The sequence below is a fragment of the Chelonoidis abingdonii genome, chromosome 4 (assembly GCF_003597395.2).
Source record: "Chelonoidis abingdonii isolate Lonesome George chromosome 4, CheloAbing_2.0, whole genome shotgun sequence".
NCBI lineage: Eukaryota > Metazoa > Chordata > Testudines > Testudinidae > Chelonoidis > Chelonoidis abingdonii.
This window is the reverse complement of record NC_133772.1, coordinates 89,317,830-89,332,576: the sequence shown is the minus strand read 5'-3', so window position 1 is coordinate 89,332,576 and position 14,747 is coordinate 89,317,830.

The window sequence follows — 14,747 nt, the reverse complement described above, 5'->3', positions numbered from 1 at the left end:
CACCATCTTTCAATGTTTTTTGTACTGCGCGCTCTGTCTTCCCTTTCGGTCTGTGGGAATGGATCCCGAACTGCTGAGGAATATGCTGATGGGTCTCGCCAGCACATCACGAATTGTAGTTGAGTTACTCCTTAAGCTACAAAGTGACAGTGAGGAGTCCGACGATGATATCAACACTCATAAAGCATATGACATGAGATTGCTTGTGGCATTCATGGACATGCTCATCACCATGGCACGCCGCTTTTGGACTCAGGAAACAAGCACTGAGTGGTAGGATCACATCATCCTGCAAGTCTGTGATGATGAGCAGTGGCTGCAGAACTTTCTAATGAGGAAAGCCATTTTTATGGAACTGTGTGATGAGCTCTTCCCAGCCCTGCATAGAAAGGATGAGAGATTGAGAGCTGCCCTGATGGTGGAGAAGCATGTGTTGATTGCAGTCTGGAAGCTGGCTACTCCATACTGCTACCGATCAGTCACTAACCAGTTCGGAGTGGGCAATTCGACCACTGGAATCGTGTTGATGCAAGTGTGCAGGGCCATTAAATGCATCCTACTCAGAAGAACCGTGACTCTCGGTAACATGCATGACATTGTGGCTGGTTTTGCACAAATGGGTTTCCCTAACTGCGGAGAGGTGATAGATGTTACACATATTCCAATTCTGGCACCAGACCACCTAGCCTCCAAGTACATAAATCAGAAGCAGTATTTCTCGATGTCTTTCCAAGCACTTCACGCATATTAACTCAGGCTGACCCGGAAAGGTGCATGATGCACACATCTTTCAGAACACAGGCCTGTTCAGGAAGCTGCAAGCTGGGACTTCCTTCCTGGAAAAGAAGATCACCATATGGGAAGTTGAAATGCCCATTGTGATCCTTGGAGACCTCTCATACTCTTTAATGCGCTGGCTCATGAAACCATACACAGGGAGCCTTGACAGCAGCAAGGAGTGGTTTGACAACAGGCTAAGTCAGTGCAGAATGACTGTTGAGTGTGCTTTTGGCCGTTTAAAGGGCCACTGGCGCTGTCTGTATGGGAATCTGGACCTGGCCGATGACAACATCCCTATGGTTATAGGCGCATGCTGTACTATTCGTAACATTTGTGAAGGGAAGGGTGAAAGCTTCACTTAGGCATGGGCCGCTGAGGTTGAACACCTGGAGGCTGAATTTGAATAGCCAGAGAACAAGGCTATTAGAGGGGTCCAGACAGGGCTGCCTGGGAGGTGGGGCAAGCAGGGCAATTTGCCCCAGACCCCTAGGGGCCCCCATGACAATATAGTATTCTATAGTATTGCAACTTTTTTTCATGGAAGAGACCCCTGAAATTGCTTTGCTCCAGGCCCCCTGAATCCTCTGGGCAGCCCTGGGTCCAGCATCGGGGCCGTAAGGATTAGGGATGCCTTGAGGGAGCAATTCAATACTGAAAGCCACTAGTAATGTTTGGTGCCCTTCATGGGAATGAAGTGCAGTGATTCAAATGCTAGTAGGCATCTGTGTTTGCTATGTATGATGCACTGACTAGTAGTGCCTGTTGCTTTCCTGGGCTATGCTATCTTTTACTTAATGCAATAAAGAATGTTTCCAAAACCAAAAAAATTCATTTATTGAAAAGAAACACAACTGCTGGAGAAACACACATGACATGACACATCAGTGCTGTGTGATAGGAGGGAAGGGGAAAGGGTGGGGAATGGAACAATCACAGATTTGCGTATGTCATAGAATCATAGAATATTAGGGTTGGAAGAAACCACAGCAGGTCATCTAGTCCAATCCCCTGCTCAAAGCAGGACTAACACCAACTAAATCATCCCAGCCAAGGCTTTGTCAAGCCAGGCCTTAAAAACCTCTAAGGATGGAGATGTCCTGTTATCATACTCAGCCTTCCTGTCTGGAGTGCCGTGCAATGAGTGCTGCGCTTCAGGCTGGCTAAAATAATTGGTGATGGGGGTTGAGTGCAGTGGGTAAGGGTCGTAGTTTGCAGGGCTGCACAGTGAAGCTAAAGGTATTGGATGCAGCTGGTGGAGATAAGAAACCAGATGTTGGGGAACGTGGGGTGGCGGTGACATGGGGGTGCAAGGGAAAGAGTATCGAGAAAATTTCCAGGGCGGGGGGAGGGTGGGCGCATATCTACTCCATATGCAGTGCTATGAGTCGAGTCCACTTGGCGCTCCATAATGCTTAGGAGCCACTCTGTTTTTTGTTGCCAGCGATTCGCATTCTCCTGGCAGACCTTCCTTTCACTCTCCCGCCACTCCTACACTTTTTTATTTTCAGTATGGGACTGCTGCATGACTTCATGCAGAAGGTCCTCCTCGCTTTTTCATGGCTGCTTCCTGAGCCTTTGCAGCCTTTCAGGATGGCTAGGATCTCAAGGTTGCATCTGTAAAACCAAAATGCAACATTTAACAGAGGCAGCACTGTTAACACTAGACAGAGCGATGATTTCATAGAACTTATATAGACAAGCACAACGCACATAATATCCCAAACTGTGTGTCCCAAGGTGAGCGCACATAACCCACAAGAGTCCCAAAATGGTGAGTAACCACAAGGGTAGGGGGGAATGATTGTTCCAGGGCCGTACTGTCCTCTGGGGTCCTGTGCCTTGGGGAGAGCCAACAGCTGCTGAGACTCATCACTGTCCCCACATTTTACACAAGATAGGTTCGTCCTGGAAGATATTTCGCTGCTGAAGGTGACCTGGGAAGCAAGGGAGGGTCTTCTGCAACTTGCAGCTTCTGACCTGGCCCTTATGCGGCTTGCCTGTGTGCAGCAATGGCCCCCCCACCCCTCACAGCACAGTGGCATGGATATGTTAGCCTTACTGGGGCAAGGAGCACAGTAGCGGATTGCCCAGCTTCTGCATGAGACCTTTAATGAGATCATGGAGACCGATTACCATGATGTGAGAGAGAATATCAATGCTCTGTTCCACAAGCACACAGCCCAAACATTTCTTTCTGCCACCCTCCTCACCCCAACAGTCTGCACTCAACAACTCCCTTCTCAAAATAAAAGCCTCTTACCTGGCACCTCAGCTGCTGTTTGTTCTTCACCAAGCACCATCTGCTGCGACTGGCTACCTTCTTCCTGACTTGAAAAAATCTCCTGGCTGCATGCATCTAGGGATGCCATGCCATCCTCTGGCTCTGGGCCCCATTCCTCCTCATCAACCTCGCTCCCGCTTTCCTCCTTGTGCCTTGTTGCACTCTGGGCTGCCACAGCCTCTGAAGTGTCCATGGTGCTCTTCAGAGTGGAGGTGGGGTTGCCCAAAAGTATCTCGTCCAGCACTTCGTAGAAACAGCAGGTCATGGGGGCAGCACCAGCTCCTGCGCTTTGTGGTGGGCATTCCACAGCTCCTTCACTTTAACCCTGTATTGAAGTGTCATGGCCCTTTTCTATCATGGCCCTTGATATCCAGGGCCGCCCGGCGGGGGGGAACAAGTGGAGCAATTTGCCCCAGACCCCCACAAGAGTTTTTCGGGGGCCCTGAAGCGGGGTCTTTCACTTGCTCAGAGGGCCCCAGAAAAATCTCACTGGGCCTGGGCCCCCGGAGCTTCTTCCGCTCAGGATCTTCGGCGGCGGGGGATCGCTGCTGAATTACCACCAGAGTGGAACCTGTCACTTAAGTGCCGGGTCTTTGGCAGTAATTCGGCAGTGGGGGGCCCCCGCCGCAGGTCTTCAGAGTACTTCGGTGGCAGGTCCTGGAGAGGAAGGACCCTCTGTCACCAAATTAATTGCCGAAGCGGGGGCTCCCCACCGCTGAGGATCACAGGCCCCCTGAATCCTCTGGGCAGCCCTGTTGATATCTGCCCGTAGATATCGTAATTCCTACAGCTGGAGCACAGCTGGGACTGAACAGCTTCCTCCCCTCAAACACTGATGGGTCCAGCACCTCACTATTGCTCCATACTGGGGATTCCTGGCACGTGGAGTCCTGGTCACCTGGAAAGATTAGATGAGAGCGCTCCACACCTGGCTGAGCAAACAGGAAGGGGAATTTCAAAATTCCCAGAGAATTTAAAAGGTGGGTCTGATGGTTGGTCACCTGAGGCAGGGCAGTAGGTTTGAAAGTGATGACCAGAATGGCTAGAACAGGCATTGTGGGACACTTTCTGGAGGCCAATCAGAGAGCATTAATAGACCAGGGCATCCGCACTGGCACCGAGGCACTCCAACCAGGGCGAAGCAAGCTCTTTGCTTCTCGTGGAGGTGGGCACTGGACTAGGGGGCGCTCCAGCCGCGGAGTCCGGGTGCTCTATGTGCCTTGCCAGTGTGGACGCCTCAGGAGTTAGGGCACCCGGGGCTGATTTAATGTGCTCTAACTTGCAGGTGTAGCTAAGCCCTAAGAGCAGGTTGCAGCCTAACAGCTAATCTGTGTTGCCAAAGCCCCAAGGCGGATGCAAGCATGTTTTCCTTTTATTCAAAGATGACACAATTAACTAGCTACTTGGAGTGGTAGCAGAGTTCAATATTAGCTTTTCTTTGCAAAGTGTGTTCCCATTTGCAGTTATACAAAAATTACAATTGTCTTTTTCCTGTTACAACATACACATTGAGTAATCATTAAAATGCATCTTCTTCAATTATTTCTTTCCAAAGTTTCACCGATACTGATAACACAGAGCAATCAGGAACTTGGGCATTCTGTTAACTGGTGGTTGTTTTGTATTGCAAGAACTGTGTCAAAACTCCATAGGCAGAGCTCTAGTAATATGCAAATAAAAGCTTATATTAATCATTCATTTGGGCAACGAATAGCACAGTTCTTGCTGTAAAGGTTAGTAGAGGATACAAAATTTAATATTGTAAGCGCCAATACATCAACTTTGTTCAGAAAAGTGACTTTGGAACTATAGATAAGATAACAAGTATCAGAGGAGTAGCCTTTTTAGCCTGTAACCACGAAAACAACAATATTCACTCCATGCATCTGAAGTAGGGTTTTTACCCCCAAAAGCTTATGCCAAATAAATTTGTTAGTCTTTAAGGTGCCACCGGACTCCTCATTGTACATATAAAGGTAGAAATTAAACTGTCATATTTCATTTGCAGTCAATCTAAGGTCCTAGTGGTGTGCTTCATGATGTTTAGGGGAGGAAGGTGGAGGAGAAAAATAGTATTGAGCCACTTTTATGCCTCCACTCTAATGCCATCTTGGGGGCAGCTTTTCACTCCCTAGCATAAGACAGAGCAGCCTTAAGGTTGCTCTAGTTTGCATTGGCTGTCATTGGACCCTTAGGATCAATCTGGTAGCTAGGCATTGCTGGGGTGTAAAGATGCTTATTTTTCTCTCCCTCCTCCTGGGGATCTGAGCCTGACTCTAGAGGTGTTGTGGCAAAAGTAAGGAGCACAACAGCCTCTGGTAATAAAGCTAATAACAAATCTATTTACTTCTTTATTTTGCTTTCCTATAACTTAATCTCAGTGCAAGGCACTGTGTGCTATGACAGTTATGCATGGCTTCTAAATAAAGTGCCATCTCTTTTGCACTCTTGCATGCAGGGCTGGCTCCAGGCACCAATGAAGGAAGCAGGTGCCTGGGGCGGCCAGTAGAAAGGGGCGTTGTTGGGGCGGCATGTCCAGTTCAGCGGCGGTGGCACTTCAGCAGCAGCTCAATCAGCCCGCTCCAAATCGGCAGCGATTCAGCGACAGGTCCTTTACTTGCTATCTTCCTCTTCAGCGGCAGCTTGATCGGGTTTCTTTTTTTTTCCGGCGCTTCGGGTGGGAAAAAAGCTGGAGCCAGCACTGCTTGCATGGCCCTGATGCTTCTGCTTATGAAGTTCCACAAACTTTGAATGGTTCTGGCTGTCTAAGTGAGTTAAATGCTCACCTAAGCAATTGCAGGCAATGTTAATTTTCCACCAAGTCTCTCAGAATTCCCACAGTTATCCTTCCTCCTAGATGGAACTTGGGAAAATCTAGGGCCAAGACATTTTCTTGAGATTGGAGGGAAGCCTATTATTATCCTTTTCCTATAAGCTTGTTGTTTTTTTTTCTCTCTCTCTCCAAGGCTACAACCAATGAGTGAACTAAGTCAATGTTGATGTTATAATATAACATATCTGCAACTAAATGAGAGAGCTGGTCACATCTAGGTTTGTAGCAGTGACAGATAAGGATAAGTAAAAAATCAATGCCAGGTTACATGCTTTTCTCTGCACCGCACTCTCCTGCAACTCCCTTCAGTTGCCTTCCCTGCCCTTCACAATTAACGTGCATCCCCCCCCAACCTCCTCCTGAGCTCCACATTCACTGTACCTGCTCAGCTTCCTCCTGTACCCCACATTTCTTTACCTCCCCCTTCAGTCTCATCCTGCACCCCATATTCTATTACAAACTCCATAGCCTCCCTCCTGCTCTAGCACATACCCTTGTCCTGTCATTGTTTCCTGACCACTCTCCTAACCACAGAAGAAAGGAAGCAGCCATCTTGCCTGACGGCAGCTTGGCTTCAGTCTTACTGGAAACACTGGGAGATGTAGCCATGTTCACTAGGACCAGTCACTCTTCGACCTCCAAAGGAAGCAGGAAAATGGTGGCCATTTTGACTAATGTCAACAAGTAGTTTCATTTATATTAAAAGCAATAGTATGTGGTGGCCATTTTGAATAAAAGCAAACATTGAGAAATTTCATTCCAGAAATCAAGAGATCATAAAATCTTAAATAAACAAACAAAAGTAAAGAAAGACCAAACCAAAAACCATGCCAAATGTCACAAGATGTGATAAAAATCACAAAAGTTGGCAACTCTGCCTGAGGGGGTCAGGTGACTGAAACCAGGAACATTCTTCCCACCACTCCTGTGTGACACACCTTTAATACAATTCCATTAATTATTTTAGTCTCACACTATACTGTTGTGAGGCAGATAAGTATTTTATCCCTATTTTTCATATGGAAAAACTGAGGCAGAGAGAGGTTAAATGATTTCTCCAAGGTCAGATAAGAAATCTTTGGCAGAGACAGGAATATGACTAGGTATGGTTGAGAAATCCCAATTGCTTTTTCTGAAAATTAAAACAAAAATTGGATTTTTGATGAAAAACCAAAACAGAAAACCAAACATTTTTCAGATTTTTGATTTTTTCCCTTCTTTTCTCTTCTTTTGTCCCCTATGCTCCCCATTTTTTCCTACGTTTTGCAACTGGAAAAAATGGGGAGGGAAGTAATTCTGTAAAGATCTGAACACTTTACTAATAAACAGGTGTGAATATATTAGAAAAAGTTCAGAAAAGGGCAACTAAAATGATTAGGGGTTTGGAATGGGTCCCATATGAGGAGAGATTAAAGAGGCTAGGACTTTTCAGCTTGGAAAAGACTACGGGGGGATATGATAGAGGTATGTAAAATCATGAGTGGTGTGGAGAAAGTTAATAAGGAAAAGTTATTTACTTATTCCCATAATATAAGAACTAGGGGCCACCAAATGAAATTAATGGGCATCAGGTTTAAAACAAGTAAAAGGAAGTTCTTCTTCACACAGCTCACAGTCAACCTGTGAACTCCTTGCCTGAGGGGATTGTGAAGGCTGGGACTGTAACAGGGTTTAAAAGAGAACTAGATAAATTCTTGGAGGTTAAGTCCATTAATGGCTATTAGCCAGGATGGGTAAGGAATGGTGTCCCTAGCCTCTGTTTGTCAGAGGGTGGGGATGGATGGCAGGAGAGAGATCACTTGGTCATTACCTGTTAGGTTCACTCCCTCTGGGGCACCTGGCATTGGCCACTGTCGGCAGACAGGATCCTGGGCTGGATGGACCTTTGGTCTGACCCAGTATGGCTGTTCTTATGGCCTTATTATTATTATGCAGGACTCTAATAAGCTTCTGTGTACAATTCACCTCAACCAAAGATAATCATCAACGGGCGTAAAAGGCAAGACTCCTCTAAATGATTTCATTATCTTTCATATCCTCATCCCAGGTCTAAATTGCAACACCTGGGAAAGGGCACATTGCCAATGTGTATATCTTCTGTTTTATTAACAGCAACATCTATGCATTCTCCTCTTATAATCACTTTGATGGTTTCCCACAATATTCTGCCATCTTTATCTTTTTGTATCTTTATTGTTTACAAAATTGGAACTTTTTCAGGCCCCAGTTCAGCAAAGTTCTTAAATATGTGATTAATTGTAAACACATGACCAATCCCATCCTTGTACAGCAAAGCATTTAAGCATATGACTACCTTTAATCACACAAACAATTACTTTGAAGTTCAATGGGACAAGTTACTTACTTAAAGTTTAGCAAGAGCTTTGCAGACTCAGGACCTTAATTCTGTGAACCATCTTTATTTTGAAACACCTTATCTTAGGGTCCACATCCTGCTAAACAGTTACACATGTGCTTAATTTTACTACTATGAGTAGTCTCCTTGAAATCAATGGGATTACTCACGGTAGTAAAATTTAGCAAGTGCATAAGTGTTTGCAGGATCAGGGCCTAAGTGATTAAACCCTTCAATGTCATTTACTACCATTCATGGAGATCATTTGCCCTCACTGGGAAATGATCTCATAGACTCATAGACTTTAAGGCCAGACAGAACCAAAAATAGTGAAGTCATCTATAACTAGGCCTGAAAGGACTGTAGTGTTGGTAAATGTCTATTTTGCCACACACACACACACACAAACCAATCAAAATGTACAGATAAATCAAGCAAGAAAAATGCTGCCTGAGAATTTATTAGAGTTTGATTTAAGAATATTTACTTTGTATATTTTGTAATTTGACATTGACATTGACAGTGTGTGTTTTAAAAGCCATAAAGCTTTAACTTTTTGAATCTTATCATCTTGTCATTAAATTATTGACCACCTCCCTCCCCATAAGTTCCTGCAACTGTGAAAATTTAAATCAATAAAAATAAAAAAAAACCTTAAACCCCATAATTTTGCACAATTGTGAAAATTTAAATCGATAAAAAGCAAAATATTTAAAAATAAATCAATATTATCCATCAAAATTATTTTTTCAAAAATCAAATTCTGCCAAGCCTACCTCTATCACACTGTGATTTTTCCTATCCAGAAGAGTACAAGGAGAGGTGACCTGAATAAAAAGTATAATCTGTCCCATCTTTATTTTGTTCGCACCATGAGTCAACCAGCTGAAATGGTATTGAACTTCAAGAGTATTAGATGGGAGAAAAGTCACCAAGTTACTTGTTTCTTACCTAGTATTGGGTTAGGGAACAAGTATATGCCAATATTTTCTCAATAGAGGCATGCTGACAATTTCTTGGGACTAAATTAAATATTGTACACAACTGTATTTCCTTGGAAATAATTAGACTTTAGGATCAGATTTTGATTTGCATATGTTTAGATGGCATTATTTTCCTAATGACAACAGCAAGAGATGCATCTCATGAAAGGACATTTGTTTTGGGTTTTTCCCTTTAAATGTTTTTATTGTTTTTAGCCACCAACGTCAAACGTCTGTAAAAAAGGATTTATCAGGTGAGGCATTTCCAGTAGAGATAAAGAGGTTTTAGTGCCATTGTACAAGGGACTGGTAAGGCCTCATTTGGGATACGTTGTACAATTGTGGTCAGTCATGTTCAAGAAAGATTAATTCAAACTGGAACAGGTGCAGAGAAGAGCTACTAGGATGATCAGGGGAATGGAAAGCCTACCTTATGAGAGATTTTAGAGTGGTAGCCGTGTTAGCCTGCATGAGCAAAAACAACAAGGAGTACTTGTGGCACCACTGGGTAAGGCAACTCCCCTCTTTTCATAAACTGCTATATATATCTTCCTCCTGTATTTTCCACTCCATGCATCTATGAAGTGGGTTTTAGCCCACGAAAGCTTATGCCCAAATAAATGTGTTTAGTCTATAAAGTGCCACAAGTACTCCTTGTTGTTTTTACCTTATGAGAGGAGACTGGAAGAGCTTGGTTTGCTTAACCTAGTCAAATGAAGCCTGAGACGGGATACGATTGCTCTCTATAAATATGTCAGGAGGATAAACACCAGGGAGGTGGTTGAGATATTTAATCTAAAGGATAATGTTGGCACATAACAGTCAAGTCTCCTGTGGGCTGTAATATGCCGGTCTAACTTCAGTTGTTGGGTTTATTGTGCAGATTCTGGATGGTGTTGGTGGCCTGTGATGTACGGGAGGTCAGATGAGATGATCTGGTAATCCCCTCTGGCCTTAAACTCTATGACTATTGGTCTGCTCAATCTGTGAGAGTAGTCTGAGGTCATAATCATCTTGTATTTATCCTACCTTAATATTATGTATTGACCTCAATTTTTCAATTATATTTGGGACTCTTCATGCCTTCCCCTATACTATTTCTCCTGATGACAGTAAGAAAACAAAAAACATAACATCCACAACGGGGAGTCAACTATAAGACAACTTTTTTGAAAAGCCAAATGCATTTTCCCAAAATTGGCAACTACAGGTATTTTGCATCCACACAGTAACTGCAGTTTGTTTCTTTGGCATTATTGCTGCTGAGAGACAAATTTGAACTGCAAGCTTCTGTGACTCCTTCAAGTTCAAACACACGATCCACACCTTCTATGGCGGTGCTGGCCATCCTTTTTGCAAGGTGTGCCACAACATGAACTTAAAAAAATCAAAGTGCCACTTTACCAATTATTAATATGATTACTATGTATTATTAATATTGTAAAAAGATAATTATTCATTTTAACATAATTAAAACTTAGAATTTTAGAATTTAAAAAGAATTATTTGAGGTGGTCAACAAGCATGGGGACAAGGGGGATCCAGTGGATATAGTGTACTTAGATTTTCAGAAAGTCTTTGACAAGTTCCCTCACCAAAGGCTCTTAAGCAAAATAAGCTGTCACGGGATAAGAGGGAAGGTCCTCACATGGATTGGTAACTGGTTAAAAGATAGGAAACAAAAGAATAAATGGACACAAATCAGATGTCAAGAATTATAACATTCAAAAACCAGTCGGAGAACACTTCAGCCTCCATGGATACTCAATTACAGGTCTAAAAGTGGCAATTCTTTAACCAAAAAACTTAAAAACAGACTCCAATGAGAAACTGCAAAACTGGAATTAATTTGCAAACTAGACACCATCAAATTAGGCCTAAACAAAGACAGGGAGTGGATGGGTCATTACACAAACTAAAAACTATTTCCCCATGCTAATTTCCCCCCCTACTGTTACTCACACCTTCTTGTCAACTGTTTGAAATGGGCCATCCTGATTACCGCTACAGAAGTGATATTCCCTCCTGCTGATAACAGCTCACTTTAATTGATTTGTCTTGTTAGAGTTGGTAAGCCAATCCCCATCTTTTCATGTTATCTATCTATCTATCTATCTATCTTCCTCCTGTATTTTCCACTCCATGCATCTGATGAAGTGGGTTTTAGCCCACGAAAGCTTATGCCCAAATAAATTTGTTAGTCTCTAGGATACCACAAGTACTCCTTCTTTTTCCCAGACCTGAAGAAGAGCTGTGTATGGCTTGAAAGCTTGTCTCCTTCACCAATAGAAGTTGGTCCAATAAAAAATATATTACCTTACTCCCCTTGTGTCTGTAATCATCTGAACTGTCAGAGGAGTCCTGTTCCTGGGAAGGCATCACTAGTCGCACTTTTCTTGGTTTTTTCCTTGTTGTTGGACTATCACTAGTCATGTAATCGCTGCTGTTCCTTGCCAATTCTCTGGAACCACTTCATATACTTGCTGATCACCCATCTTTTTGGTAACAATGTGAATTTGCTTTTCCAGTAGGCAATTTTGCAGGTCCCCCATGTGCTGACGATTTCCAGACAAGTACCCAATCTCATGTGGGGAAAGGGTGGCACTGTGAGCTGTGCAATCATAGTAATTCTTGTTCTTTGCAGCCAATTTTCTGGAGTTTTCGTTGCCTAAGTCAAAAGTTTCTCTCATCTGTGCTTTTTACTTTTGCAGATAATCACCACAGTTCTCCACTAATTCCTAATTCCCCATTAAACCAAATATAAAGTAAATCGGTAAACGATGGGTCTAGGTGTTGAAGATGCACTTGTTAGTTTATCTCCACCCATCCGTAGGGATAGCAGTTATCCAGGATATGAGCCCTTCCTCCTGGGCCTGTACTAATTTTAGTACAGCATTTACAACAGCAATAGATATTTCCTCAGTACACTCTTCCATGAACTGACCCATATCAAATGACATACAGTGCAAAATATCAGCATCAATGTAAGATTTTGCAGGCTAGTATCTGATACAGAAATTAAAGTCAACTCACTATCCAGTCACTGTTGTCCAGCGGCGTTCAGGTTCAGGGCCGTAGCAACAAAGAACGTGGCCCCCTCCGAACATATGTCCGGGGCCCCTTACCAAAAAAGTCAACGGCATATTTCGATGACTTTGCCGCGTCTGAGATCACAAGATTCCAAGTGTGAGCTCCACATGGTACATACAAGGAACGGTTATTTATTTCTAGCATGCGGGCTTGAACTCCTTTATTCTTTCCTCTCATATTTGTGCCGTTATCATAAGCTTGGCCTCTCATATCAGCAATGTCTATTCCTAAGTTGTTTGCCTTTTCAAGAAACGCTTCCAATAAGCCCTCGCCAGTTGTATCATGAACATTAAGAAAACCAACAAACGCTTCACGAATATTGACACCATCTTCACCGTTGCATTCAACAAAGCGTAACACCACAGACATCTGTTCTTCATGTGACACGTCGGGAGTACAGTCCAAAATAACTGAATAATATTTTGCTTTTTTAAGCTGCGCTATGTTGGCCTCTTGAATGTTACTGGCAACAAGTTGAATCAGCTCGTTTTGGATCTGTGGACTGAGGTACTGAACATGTGTCTCTGCCTTCTTAATCCTCTGTAAAAGTTCGCTGAGGACAGTATCATACTTTGCAAGCAATTCAAACAGTCCCAAAAAGTTGCCATTCGAAGGATCGCCGAGCTTTTCATTACTTCCTCGAAATGCCAAGTTTCTTTCGGACAAGAAAATAACGACATCAACCATGCGTTTGACAACATTTCTCCAGAAATCTGTTTCTTTCAGAAAAGCCTGCAATTTGAATTGGTCAATAGATGTACGGTTTACTATGCCTGACCGAAGGTCAAACCATTTCACCATACAGTCTTGATGACCTTTGCCTGTTTCATGCTGCTGAAGTCTTTTTGACAGTGCTTTCCAAGCAGATGTTCCACGACGTAGCGGTATGTCGCCAGTGCCAAATAATTTACAACAAAAACAAAAAATGGCATCTTTCTGAACTGAGTACATTAACCATAAACGTCTTATTTTCTCGCCATTTGCCATGGTTCGATAGAAATGAGTACTTGTGAACCTCCGTCTTTCCTCGTTAAATGGAAATTCGTAACTTTCATTCTGCTGCGGTGGGCCACGTGCAACAATGTCACACACTTGCCTGTCCGATATTATAGACGGCCAATCTCCTGGATCATCAGTCAGTGGTTCTGATTCAGATACTTCTTTCCTGGCAGCAGCTGGAATATCTGTCACAGTTTGTTTGGTAGAACAACTGGCTTCACCTTCGACCTCACTTGAAGCACTTCTGGATACTTCTGGATACGATTCGTCGCTGCTAGCGCTGTCCGTTTCATGTGCCTGTACCTGTACGTTGGATTGCAGCGCAAAATACATTGACAACTTTGGAATTTTCTCAAGTTCCTTCTCGGCATCTTTTGCTGCCTTTCGTTTACTAGCTCCGCTCTTATACATTCTCTTAGACATCACAAAGCACGCTTCTGCGTTGGAAACGATAAAAAACTAAACAACTAAATTAATAACATTTATCCGCCGACCGCCATTATGAACGCAAATACACATTCTTTGAATGGGTCCAACTAAAATTCGAAACTGACCAATAGACAACTGATGTAGCCAATAGCATTATGATGTATCATAATGACTTCACGGTTTTGTCAGTAAAACCGACATGGATTGTGCAATAGCGTCAATAAATGTCACTTACCTAGTTATACCTTACATTTTTTTTTGCCACTTTTAGGGGGCCCCTTCCTTGTGGGGCCCCCTCCAGTCGGAGAGCGCTCACTACACCTCTGTTCAGGTTAGCTGACATAAGTCAATATATCAACGGGTTATCTATATAAACAGGAAAGGATGACACATAATATAAATAATCCCAAAATCACAGTATAATTGCCCAATTAAAGCCAGAATCTCCAGTTTCCCAGAATGCAAATTATCTTTTTTTCTAAAAGACAGTCCTAGAGCCACAGCCTATCACTTGGAACTTCCCTCCTGTCACAGCTCCCCACCCATGAGAAGATGCATCTGTGTGTAAAATGAATGAGAGGAGAAATCTGGATAGGCTATTACTAGGGGTTGTATCAGAATGTCAAGCAACTTTTCTAATATTTTCTGATGTTCCTCAGTCTAGATGATTAGTTGGCTAGGAGGCACTTGACCTTCCTATTCTTTTTCCGCTTTCTGCAAGGCACTTTTCCCACAGATACTTTGACTGGTGATCTTATTATGAGGCAGAAAAGACAACAGGTCATACAAAAGCCTTGGCACTTTTAAAAAGTCCATAATGTACTGGTAATAATAATTTAGGAAGCCCAATACCTTCCACAACTTGCTCACATTGCAATGTTTTCTTCTCTTCCAATGTCACTACTGCAAAGGTGTCAGCTGGGTCCATTTTATATCTCTCAGCTGTTACAGTCACACCCAGATATTGGACCTCCCCTCTAAATAAGTCACACTTTT